The 10,007-nt window shown below is 33.9% G+C and overlaps 1 long non-coding RNA gene across 1 annotated transcript in view; it reads left to right on the top strand.

Moving 5' to 3' along the window:
* Positions 1-1,139: 1,139 nt before the first annotated feature.
* The window catches only part of LOC125679150 (uncharacterized), a 9,395-nt gene continuing 527 nt past the window's right edge, over positions 1,140-10,007 (top strand). The window contains exons 1-2 of the long non-coding RNA XR_007371718.2: positions 1,140-1,338; positions 1,730-1,778. This is a non-coding gene — a long non-coding RNA (uncharacterized LOC125679150). The remainder of the gene's footprint in view (positions 1,339-1,729; positions 1,779-10,007) is intronic.

The following is a 10,007-nucleotide window of genomic DNA, read 5'->3' as shown; positions in this document are numbered from 1 at the left end:
ATGGGGAAGATCTGGAAGAAGTTGATAGATTCATATATCTCGGTGCAATAGTCAGCAAAAGTGGTGGGGCTACAGAGGACATGAAACGGGGAATAGGGCTTGCCAGGATTGCGTTTAACAATTTTAGCAAATTCTGGAGAGACAGCCACCTTGGAAGAAAGACCAAATTGAAAATATTTAGATCAAATGTTGTATCAGTCTTGTTATACGGGTCAGAGACATAGAAGGTTACAAAGGGAGATGAAAAAAGATTAGCCGTATTCCTCCATTCATGCCTGAGAAGGATATTTAAGAGATATTAGCCGGAGAAGATCGATAGCATCAATTTGAGGAAAAGAGCAGAGATGGATAATATCAGTGTCTTAGTGAGAGTAAGAAGATGGACCTGGATTGCGATGTTTTGAGAAAAGATGCACATAACAACTGCAGAGTAGCAGGAAAAGAGGTCAGCCAAAGGAAACGTGGAGAAGAACCGTGGAGAGAGAAAGAAAGCAGCTAGGGTTTACAAACTGGACTGAAACAGCAAGAGCTGCACAAGACAGGAAAAACTGAAAAATGCGTGTTATAGGCCCTATTCGCCAGGAGGAGAGAAGGAACTAAGGCATATGCTGTGTTAACAGCGAATGAGAAAGATAAAAACTTGAAACTTATTTTTAAAAAATTGAATAAAAATCCAAACAATAGAATGATTTCTTTCATATTCTGTGGCTAGCTGATATGTATGAAAAGTGGAGGATATGCCGGTGCAATAATATTTTGAAAATAAAAACTTTCAAATGTGCAAAAAATATTTACATCTGCATGTAGTAATTTAAAAAGTTTAAAAAATGCAGTTTTAGTAAAAGCAATTTGAAAAAAAAATTGAAACTCCTGCTGGAATGGAACCCGCGATCTATAGTTCAACAGTCGACGTGCTAGGCAGTGGTATTTGAAATGAATAGACAAATGTTGATATTTATAATTTCATCCATGTTTTAAAAGGCAATCAGCCATTATGACGATGTAGGTACTCTTTTAAAAACTGAAAAGAAAATGATTTGGAGATTCATATTTACAACATATATCGTTACAAGCACCATTTTGATTACTTAACTATGATTTAAAATATTATAATATATTTTTATATAATCGGGTTCGACATTTCAGAAAATATATTCACAATATTGCGTTGGCTAACTAGCGACTTTCAACTTCAACTTCCAAGAGTTTGCCTCGTGGTGTAACACATTCTGGTTAATGATTCCATCATGGCCGAAATAAGAAGGATGTTCTCATTCATAATTTGGTCACTCAAATCAGTCTTCCATTATGGATTCATTCCAGCTGTGATATATTTAGGTATGGATCTCGACACTCCATTGTCATTGAGTTGGGAATGTACGATAGTACGAGGGCCGATTTGTATTTATTTAGTGTGAAAATGTTTACATAGATCATAGGCACTTGTCACTGTATTAGTATGGTACATGACAAGTCCTTGTGATCATATCCATGGGCGCTCGAATCATAAATACTGTAAATAGACTTTGAAGGAAATTCGAACTATGATCGTATTCCCCCCCCCCCCCCCCCCCCCCCCCCCAACTCATGCCTCCATTGGCTGTGATATGCTTTACTTAATTTTTATTAGTATGCTATATTACCAGGTGTGCTACTCTATATTCTATCAACATGATAATGTATAAGTGATGTATAGAAGGAAATTAATGTATTCTAAACAATTTTGTAGGTTTTAGGAAAGGAGCAGATGAAGGAATGCCAAAAATAACAGTGTCTAGGTAAGTAAAGGCTAATGTATAGACATACTGAATAACAGTGTATATGTAAGTATAGGCTAATGTATAGACATACTGAATAACAATGTCTAGGTAAGTATAGGCTAATGTATAGACATATTGAATAACAGTGTATATGTAAGTATAGGCTAATGTATAGACATACTGAATAACAATGTCTAGGTAAGTAAAGGCTAATGTATAGATATACTGAATAACAGTGTCTATGTAAGTAAAGGCTAATGTATAGACATACTGAATAACAGTGTCTAGGTAAGTAAAGGGTAATGTATAGACATACTGAATAACAGTGTCTATGTAAGTATAGGCTAATGTATAGACATACTGATAGTGAATAACAGTGTCTATGTAAGTATAGGCTAATGTATAGACATACTGAATAACAGTGTCTATGTAAGTAAAGGCTAATGTATAGACATACTGAATAACAGTGTCTAGGTAAGTAAAGGCTAATGTATAGACATACTGATAGTGAATAACAGTGTCTATGTAAGTAAAGGCTAATGTACAGACATACTGAATAACAGTGTCTATGTAAGTAAAGGCTAATGTATAGACATACTGATAGTGAATAACAGTGTCTATGTAAGTAAAGGCTAATGTATAGACATACTGAATAACAGTGTCTAGGTAAGTAAAGGCTAATGTATAGACATACTGAATAACAGTGTCTATGTAAGTAAAGGCTAATGTATAGACATACTGAATAACAGTGTCTAGGTAAGTAAAGGCTAATGTATAGACATACTGAATAACAGTGTCTATGTAAGTAAAGGCTAATGTATAGACATACTGAATAACAGTGTCTATGTAAGTAAAGGCTAATGTATAGACATACTGAATAACAGTGTCTATGTAAGTAAAGGCTAATGTATAGACATACTGAATAACAGTGTCTATGTAAGTTAAGGCTGATGTATAGACATACTGAATAACAGTGTCTATGTAAGTAAAGGCTAATGTATAGACATACTGAATAACAGTGTCTATGTAAGTATAGGCTAATGTATAGACATAGTGAATAACAGTGTCTATGTAAGTAAAGGCTAATGTATAGACATACTGAATAACAGTGTCTATGTAAGTAAAGGCTAATGTATAGACATACTGAATAACAGTGTCTATGTAAGTAAAGGCTAATGTATAGACATACTGAATAACAGTGTCTAGGTAAGTAAAGGCTAATGTATAGACATACTGAATAACAGTGTATATGTAAGTTAAGGCTAATGTATAGACATACTGAATAACAGTGTCTATGTAAGTAAAGGCTAATGTATAGACGTACTGATAGTGAATAACAGTGTCTATGTAAGTATAGGCTAATGTATAGACATACTGAATAACAGTGTCTATGTAAGTAAAGGCTAATGTATAGACATACTGAATAACAGTGTCTATGTAAGTAAAGGCTAATGTATAGACATATTGAATAACAGTGCCTAGGTAAGTAAAGGCTAATGTATAGATATACTGAATAACAGTGTCTATGTAAGTAAAGGCTAATGTATAGACATACTGAATAACAGTGTCTAGGTAAGTAAAGGCTAATGTATAGACATACTGAATAACAGTGTCTATGTAAGTAAAGGCTAATGTATAGACATACTGAATAACAGTGTCTATGTAAGTAAAGGCTAATGTATAGACATACTGAATAACAGTGTCTATGTAAGTAAAGACTAATGTATAGACATACTGAATAACAGTGTCTATGTAAGTAAAGGCTAATGTATAGACATACTGAATAACAGTGTCTATGTAAGTATAGGCTAATGTATAGATATACTGAATAACAGTGTATATGTAAGTATAGGCTAATGTATAGACATACTGAATAACAGTGTCTATGTAAGTAAAGGCTAATGTATAGACATACTGAATAACAGTGTCTAGGTAAGTAAAGGGTAATGTATAGACATACTGAATAACAGTGTCTATGTAAGTAAAGGCTAATGTATAGACATACTGAATAACAGTGTCTATGTAAGTATAGGCTAATGTATAGATATACTGAATAACAGTGTCTATGTAAGTATAGGCTAATGTATAGATATACTGAATAACAGTGTATATGTAAGTATAGGCTAATGTATAGACATACTGAATAACAGTGTCTATGTAAGTAAAGGCTAATGTATAGACATACTGAATAACAGTGTCTATGTAAGTAAAGGGTAATGTATAGACATACTGAATAACAGTGTCTATGTAAGTATAGGCTAATGTATAGACATACTGAATAACAGTGTCTATGTAAGTATAGGCTAATGTATAGACATACTGAATAACAGTGTCTATGTAAGTAAAGGCTAATGTATAGACATACTGAATAACAGTGTCTATGTAAGTAAAGGCTAATGTATAGACATACTGAATAACAGTGTCTATGTAAGTATAGGCTAATGTATAGATATACTGAATAACAGTGTCTATGTAAGTATAGGCTAATGTATAGACATACTGAATAACAGTGTATATGTAAGTATAGGCTAATGTATAGACATACTGAATAACAGTGTCTATGTAAGTAAAGGCTAATGTATAGACATACTGAATAACAGTGTATATGTAAGTAAAGGCTAATGTATAGACATACTGAATAACAGTGTCTAGGTAAGTAAAGGCTAATGTATAGACATACTGATAGTGAATAACCGTGTATATGTAAGTATAGGCTAATGTATAGACATACTGAATAACAGTGTCTATGTAAGTTAAGGCTAATGTATAGACATACTGAATAACAGTGTATATGTAAGTTAAGGCTAATGTATAGACATACTGAATAACAGTGTATATGTAAGTAAAGGCTAATGTATAGACATACTGAATAACAGTGTATATGTAAGTTAAGGCTAATGTATAGACATACTGATAGTAAATAACAGTGTCTATGTAAGTAAAGGCTAATGTATAGACATACTGAATAACAGTGTATATGTAAGTATAGGCTAATGTATAGACATACTGAATAACAGTGTCTATGTAAGTAAAGGCTAATGTATAGACATACTGAATAACAGTGTCTAGGTAAGTAAAGGCTAATGTATAGACATACTGAATAACAGTGTATATGTAAGTTAAGGCTAATGTATAGACATACTGAATAACAGTGTCTATGTAAGTAAAGGCTAATGTATAGACATACTGAATAACAGTGTCTATGTAAGTAAAGGCTAATGTATAGACATACTGAATAACAGTGTATATGTAAGTAAAGGCTGATGTATAGACATATTGAATAACAGTGCCTAGGTAAGTAAAGGCTGATGTATAGACATACTGAATAACAGTGTCTATGTAAGTTAAGGCTAATGTATAGACATACTGAATAACAGTGTCTATGTAAGTAAAGGCTAATGTATAGACATACTGAATAACAGTGTCTATGTAAGTAAAGGCTAATGTATAGATATACTGAATAACAGTGTCTATGTAAGTAAAGGCTAATGTATAGACATACTGAATAACAGTGTCTATGTAAGTAAAGGCTAATGTATAGACGTACTGATAGTGAATAACAGTGTCTAGGTAAGTAAAGGCTAATGTATAGACATACTGAATAACAGTGTCTATGTAAGTAAAGGCTAATGTATAGACATACTGAATAACAGTGTCTAGGTAAGTATAGGCTAATGTATAGACATACTGAATAACAGTGTCTATGTAAGTAAAGGCTAATGTATAGACGTACTGATAGTGAATAACAGTGTCTAGGTAAGTAAAGGCTAATGTATAGACATACTGAATAACAGTGTCTATGTAAGTAAAGGCTAATGTATAGACATACTGAATAACAGTGTATATGTAAGTTAAGGCTAATGTATAGACATACTGAATAACAGTGTCTATGTAAGTAAAGGCTAATGTATAGACGTACTGATAGTGAATAACAGTGTCTATGTAAGTATAGGCTAATGTATAGACGTACTGAATAACAGTGTCTAGGTAAGTAAAGGCTAATGTATAGATATACTGAATAACAGTGTCTATGTAAGTAAAGGCTAATGTATAGACATACTGAATAACAGTATATATGTAAGTAAAGGCTAATGTATAGACATACTGAATAACAGTGTCTATGTAAGTAAAGGCTAATGTATAGACATACTGAATAACAGTGTATATGTAAGTAAAGGCTAATGTATAGACATACTGAATAACAGTGTCTATGTAAGTAAAGGCTAATGTATAGACATACTGAATAACAGTGTATATGTAAGTATAGGCTAATGTATAGACATACTGAATAACAGTGCCTAGGTAAGTAAAGGCTAATGTATAGACATACTGAATAACAGTGCCTAGGTAAGTAAAGGCTAATGTATAGACATACTGAATAACAGTGTATATGTAAGTAAAGGCTAATGTATAGACATACTGATAGTGAATAACAGTGTATATGTAAGTAAAGGCTAATGTATAGACATACTGAATAACAGTGCCTAGGTAAGTAAAGGCTAATGTATAGACATACTGAATAACAGTGCCTATGTAAGTAAAGGCTAATGTATAGACATACTGAATAACAGTGCCTAGGTAAGTAAAGGCTAATGTATAGACATACTGAATAACAGTGTCTATGTAAGTAAAGGCTAATGTATAGACATACTGAATAACAGTGTCTAGGTAAGTAAAGGCTAATGTATAGACATACTGAATAACTGTGTGTAGGTAAGTAAAGGCTAATGTATAGACATGCTGAATAACAGTGCAGTAATGTCCTAATAGGTTTACAGTCAGGAATGCATAAGAAAAGTAATAATTTTCTCAAGAACCACAAGGGTGTCCGGATAGTGTAGTGGTTAACGCACTTGCTTCTCACTGCTGCAACCCGAGTTCGATCCCCATGACCGGCGCAGCAGTGGTTGTACATGAGAGGGTAGGTGGTTGCCCACTTTGACATGTGGGTTTCCTCCAGGTACTCTGGTTTCCTCCCACAAAAAGACCCCTAGTGCAAACGTCTGTGCAAGTCGGTAAATAGCCAGTATATAGCTAATGTTCATTGTTGGTTATTATTTATTTTATTTAATCAATTCGATAGACACTCATTCTCTTGTAGTATAGATTCTGATTAGTTCATGCCATGACCCTGGAGCCAAGCCAGGGACACAAGACAGGTTTGAATTTTTACAAAGGAATACAGTGGCATTTGTTTACATTGCAACTGAATAAAACACCGATAAATACAATAAGATGCAGTGTGAAATTAATTTTAAATCCTGACAAATTTTCTTGTTTTCTCTCTATGCTAAATGATGGTTACAATGAAACGGGTCCATTCATGATAATGTATTAGGAATTTTCTACTCTCTCCATGAACATGTAGAAAACATACAAGGTGCATAATTATATTATAATAATAATAATAAAAGTACACTTATATAGCGCCTTATCTAAAAATACTCTAAAGCGCTGTACAACATACTAAAATTTACAATTGATAATTAAAAGAAAAACCATAGAATACACAACGAATAATCCTTATATTATAAGCATAGATACCTTCATAAAACTTGTGGAAAAAAGCGGGCATACTGTTTTGCACCTTTTGATTGGTCAGTCTGCAGACGCAAGTCTCGTCTGCTTGATATCTAAAGAACCCTTTTGCTTGACAGTTAGGCTTAGGCCAAAATGAAATATACATGTGTTTCTGGTTTCCCGACCCTACCTACATTTTTGCTGCCAACCCTAAAGATTACTATTGATCTTCAATATGTTTGAAAAGTAATTGTAATGTATATAGAAATGTATTCAAACTCTATCAAAAACTAAGATTTCAAATAAAATGTTTCAATAAAATAAAATATTTTACCTACCTACCCTACCTAATAGAAATAAAAAACACACATATTTTATTTTGGCCTTACCAAACTTGGTACAGTGGTTACCCCTAGAGAGTAGATGACCCCTAAGGGTTAAACTTCTCACAGTAAGATATTGTCTGCTCAATATCTTGAGAACCCTTTGCTTGATGGACATCAAACATCATACACTGGTACATCCTAAGGAATATATGACCCCATATGATTTTGGGGTCACAAGGTCCAACTAGACATAGTAAGATATTGTCCACTCAGTATCTTGAGAATCTGACAGACGTCAAACTCGGTACACTGTTACATCATACGGAGTAGATAAGCCCTATTGATAATAAGGTCAATGGTCTAGCTACTCTGGACATGAGATATTGTCTGCTCAGTATCTTTAGAACCCTTTGCTTGACAGACATCAAACTTTGTACATTGGTGCCCTCAATAGGTGGTCCCATTGGTTTTCAAGTTACAAGGTCATGAGTGCTAATGAGATTCTAATGACTGGTTAATTTGAAGTGTATGCTCATTATCTTCAGAGATCCCTAATTACATGTAGTAGATGACCCATATGTTTCACTGCTACTACAGACATTCAAAATGTGAAGTTTATCCTTTTCAATATTGACACACGGGAAGGAGGGGGGGGGGGATATATGTTTTAAAAGACATTTCTTGTTTAAAATTTTCTTTAATATCTAGAAAACAAAATAGTTGCAATATTGAGTATAGGGGCCTTTACTAAACTTCTGAAATTCATTGCCCATGGATATATCAAGGGTTCAGACTTGAGAGCACAGCTATATGGATCATATACATGTTATGGAAATGGATTTTGAAATATTTTCTGCTTCTGACCATTGAGGAAACAATCTACATTCCTGTACATGTATGTACAAAAACATATTGAGCATAAAGGCCTTGTGTCATTGATTATAGGTCAGATGTTTTGTTCAGACTAGAGGGTGGGGGCTATATAAGAATCGTATTGTGAGGCTGCAGTCCTATCTGTAAAAGTCTTTACTCCTGAACATCAAGGACTAGGTGTGCAGTGATAAGGGGTATGGAGGCCTCTGCCAAAATAGTGAAACTTTTGGTCCAAAAGTTTGGGCTTCAGGGAAGAAAATTGCATTGTGAAATTGCATTGAATCTTTAAATATCTACTCTACCTCTGAACATCTAGCACACAATATGGATGCTTAGTTATAATCAGCATGGAGGCCTCTACCAAAATTTGTCAAATTCATTGTCCCTGAATAAAGGTGGGGCTCTATGGCTCATAAGCTGAAAATGCATGTCAACTTTGAAAATACTGTTTACTCCTAAACATCTAGTTCATAGTCTGCGCAAAAGTTGCTGATGACTGCGCATTGTGTAAGATGCTGAACCAAGGTTTTTAAGTCACTATTTTAAAACAGGTGTGTAAACTTGTTGCCAAATCCTTTTTATCCCCCCCCCCTCAATAAAATGGATGATCAAACAATGTTACCCTTTCCTATCCTTCATAATAATAAATAATTCAGTTTCCGTTCATTATCTGTACTAAAGATCCACATACAGTAAAGTATGCTTATAACGAATTGCGAAGTGATATACTGAAAATATGCAGGTCAAGTTTGTGATTATTTGCGCTCAAATACTTTTGGAGAGTTGAGCCACTTGGACTTTGAAAAATTTCAAAGAATTAACAGTTTCCCTCATTATCTCAGTCAAACATGGACATTTTTGAAATTTGGGATATAGATTCATGAGAATACACGGGTCAAGTACATGGGGCCCATTCAGATAATGTTTGGCAGAGTTTATTGAGTTAGGACCCTTTGGGGGCAAAACGTGGCATTTGTATTGCTCCAACACATCTAGTTTAATTTTTGATGGTGTAAGATAATTTTTGTCTTGGTCAAAGCAAAGTAACTGAGAGATGACTCATGTTTGACACAATTAGAGGTTGCTTATGAAGCAGAATTAAACATCCTTTTCATCTATAATGATATACAGTTCTCAGAGTTGCAAGGATGCACACTTGCACCTTTTATACTCACAACAGTTCTAATCAATGTGTGATACTGAGGTGACTGTTAAAACTCATCGATCTCTGTTAACATTACAGACAGTATTTCTCTGTCAGATGGTAAAAGCCAAAGTCATAGTGAGGTAATCAGTGAGGGATTATGGGATGGCATGCTGTAATTCCTCAGTTGTCGACAATGTTCTTATTCACTACTTTAGTGGACAATGATCAGAAGATGACACCTTTACATTTTTAGGTCAAAGATGAAGGTCATGATGTTATATTGATTGTGGTTTTAAATCTTTTTAATGATGTTATATGGGTTGGGTTTTTAAATTTTTTTTAAAAATTGAGCAGGACCCAGTTGCACAAAGGTTAGTTAAA

This window comes from Ostrea edulis, chromosome 2 (genome assembly GCF_947568905.1).
Source record: "Ostrea edulis chromosome 2, xbOstEdul1.1, whole genome shotgun sequence".
NCBI classification, from domain to species: domain Eukaryota; kingdom Metazoa; phylum Mollusca; class Bivalvia; order Ostreida; family Ostreidae; genus Ostrea; species Ostrea edulis.
Note: the sequence above shows the minus strand (reverse complement) of the source record. Positions and strands in the feature narration are given on the sequence as shown.